The sequence below is a fragment of the Anabrus simplex genome, chromosome 4, assembly GCF_040414725.1.
Source record: "Anabrus simplex isolate iqAnaSimp1 chromosome 4, ASM4041472v1, whole genome shotgun sequence".
Lineage (NCBI taxonomy): Eukaryota > Metazoa > Arthropoda > Insecta > Orthoptera > Tettigoniidae > Anabrus > Anabrus simplex.
The window spans coordinates 198168967-198172285 of NC_090268.1; the positions used below are offsets into that span (position 1 = coordinate 198168967).

At 41.3% G+C, this 3319-nt stretch overlaps 1 non-coding gene across 1 annotated transcript; it reads left to right on the plus strand.

The window, feature by feature from the left end:
* The first annotated feature begins 293 nt into the window (after window positions 1-293).
* On the plus strand, window positions 294-377 carry TRNAL-CAG (transfer RNA leucine (anticodon CAG)). The gene has a single exon. It is a non-coding gene; the product is annotated as a tRNA-Leu (tRNA).
* The last annotated feature ends 2942 nt before the right edge of the window (window positions 378-3319 follow it).

Here is a 3319-nt window from a genome sequence, read left to right on the forward strand (position 1 = left end):
GAGTAGAGGTGAGTTCGATTCCCACCTCCGTCATCCTGAAAGTGGTTTTCCGTGGTTTCCCAATTCTCCTCCAGGTAAATGCTTGGATGGAACCTAAGGAAGAAGAACCATCCGTATCCGTATCCCTAGGCCACCATCCAGATAAGTTAGTTCATAATAAATAATCTCAATAACATAAACCGGTTACTGTCCAGGGTTGATTTTCCCTCGGACTCAGCGAAAGATCCCACCTCTACCGCCTCACGGTCAGTGTCCTGGAGCGCGAGAAGGACTAGTACGTCCAGTAGGAGTGTGTCAGGATGGCCGAGCGGTCTAAGGCGCTGCGTTCAGGTCGCAGTCCACTTCTGTGGGCGTGGGTTCGAATCCCACTTCTGACAAAGTTTTTTGTTTCATGTTGCAGGGTGAGACGTAGAGCCCTAGCTATAACTAGGGCATTACCAATTGTGAATTGCAAATTACTTCAAGAGACTCGTCGTAAACCTACACCATATGTCACGAAGTGTTTCAAAGTGGAGCAGCGAAACAAGTCAAGGAGCTGGCATGACTCCAACTTCTTACGTGTGAAGAAAGTGGTCGTGACGTTAATTAAGGTACAGCCCTGGCATTTGCCTGGTGAGAAAATGTGAAACCCTCTGTAGGACTGTCGAACAGTGGGTTTCGAACCCATTCCTAAGCCCTTTCCTGTCCCATCGTCACCATAAGACCTATCTGTGTCGGTGCGACGCAAAGCAAATTGTACTAAGGTCATCATGAGATACTACCGAAAAGAATTAGGGCTACTGGACCAGGCACAAGAGTAGTTGAATGGCTGGCTACATTTCTAGAAATAGACTTCAGGTGAAGAGTTGGTGGGTGGGCGCAGGCCAGTATTGTTGGGTCTTTATATTTTCTGATATGATGGACAGCAGACAATGGCATGATGGCAAACGGGATGAAAAGTTAGGTTGTAACTACTGCAAGGTCCTCTCAGGTTTAATTTCTGTGGTGATGGTGTGTAAGTACCACACGGAGTTCTCTCTAAGTATTTCGGTGTTATATAAAGAATTAAGTTGCTCTAGGTCGCACTAACACAGATAGGTCTTAAAGCGACAATGGGACAGAAAGGGCTAGGAATGGGAAGGAAGCGGCTGTGATCTTAATTAAGATACAGCCCCAGCATTTGCATAGTGTGAAAATGGAAATAAATATCCTCATTGGTGTAATCACATTAACAAGGTTGTAAATAAAAGTAACAGATCTCGTCATATGGTTATGCGAGTGTTTAGGGACTGCAGTAAGAATGTAAAGGAGAGGCCGCTTAAGTCTCGGGTAAGACCACAAGTAGTGTATGGTTCCAGTGTGTGCGACCCATTCCAGGACTGCTCGATGTGAGACCTGGAAAGGATCCAAAGGAAATCAGCACGGGTCTTCCAGGGCGATTTCCGATAGAAGAGTAATGTTACGAAAAGGTTGTAAAATTTTCTTTGGGAAGACTTGAAAGTAGGGAGACGAGCTGCTCGACTAAGGTGTAGGTAATGTTCCGAGCTGTCAGTGGAGAAATGGCATTGAAAGACATTAGTAGACAAATAAGCTTGAGTGGAGCTTTTAAGGGTATTAAATATATGAAGGTAAAATTGGATTTGAAGAGGACAAATTGGGACAAATATTCATTCATAGGACGACGAATAAGGGTTTGAAATAATGTATTCAGGGAAATGCTCAATAAGTTTCCAAGTTTGTTTGAAAACATTTAACCAGTACACCACAGAGGCGGACGATCTGAAAATATAGTTGCGAAATTATTTAAAAGATGGTATCTCTTCATTTCTCGCTCAGTCACGGCTAAACGGATACAGCTCGGATATTCAGTTTAAACATGAGCCTATTGCCATTCTTTAGTAACCATTGTTTTAATGGCGGCCATAATATGTAAGCATTTACTGAACTCCCGCGTGTCAAATCCAAGGAGCTAGAATCTAGCTCATTGGTCAATTCCGTTAAAACCAAAATTGTTTTCTACAAAAATAGTCGGATTCATTTTCTTTTAAACTCTGATTTTCCAGGGAATTCCCCTTTTTATTACATTTGTCCCAGAGACGGCGGCCTTCTGAAGGTATTATTTGGCTTAAACTGTCCGCCGTAGCTGCCTACTGCTATTCGAGACAGACGTGTTGTCACTTCTGAAGATGCGGAACAAATTCTCCGCGAAACGTAAATAATTTATCTTTGTTTCCTTTGTCAGGAAAAAAACCTAAAATATTATCATGTCCAGGAATGTGGTAGTGTATTAAACGGGAGTTAAGCAAATGTGTTGCATGCCGTGAGACCGGATTTCTCCCGAATTAGACGATCCTTCTTTAATTCAGTCCATCCTTAGAGTGATCACAAATTTAGATGTTGTGTTCCTTGTCGTCTCTTTTGTTAAAGAAGGATCTTACTTAATGTGCTAGTGAAAAGCTTGGCACATAATTAAGTCGTTTTGTTCGGAGCAGCGCGGCAATATCTAGCAACAGGTGGCTGGCTGCCTGTCTTTTATATTGTCATATACCGTACGTGCAAAAACCTATAGGGGAACACAGAGATACAACTCCAGTGGATGTTAGTGAATGTGTGCGAACAATGGCAGAGGAATGCGCATCGCAGAGTGGAACATGCAGATGGAGAAAGAGTTCCTGATGGGAACTTGAACCTTTGATATTCGGTATGTTTATTTTACAGGAGTGAGTTACCTAAAACAGCTTGTAACTTTAACTGTGCTGTTAACTTTAATGAGTTTCCGGAGACTTAAATCCAGATTTATAAGCCCTGGTAATAGACAGTACAGTTATCGTTATGTTTAGTATGCCCTGTCCTCTAATAGATGTATCTACGCAAATGTTTTTAGGATTATTTTGGTAATATCTAGTTACTTTTACTAGCAGAAGCTTTCTACAATGAAAAATGGTTGGAAAATATGTACACAGTCATGTACGTTACGATCAAATGATGCAAACATTAGGTATATGTTATTTTCCCTTCTTTCTTATTGACAGTATGCAGACATCGTCTTAAATTTCACCTTGATTGTTGTCGTCAGGAAAATTATAAAAATACACCGCAATTACCAAACAGATCACTTTTCACTGATCCAGAACACAACAAGCGTAACCTACGCTGCAACTGTTGCAGATTTTTTTTTTTTTTTTTTTTTTTTTTTTTTTTTTTTTTTTTTTTTACACTGACCACGCAACATGCATTGACAAAAATACTCTCGTAACTGCTGACATGAAGTCCACTTGAGAATTTCAATCGAACGTAGCGAGCTAACCCTGACTCAGGGTGTGAAGTGTGTTGAAACAGA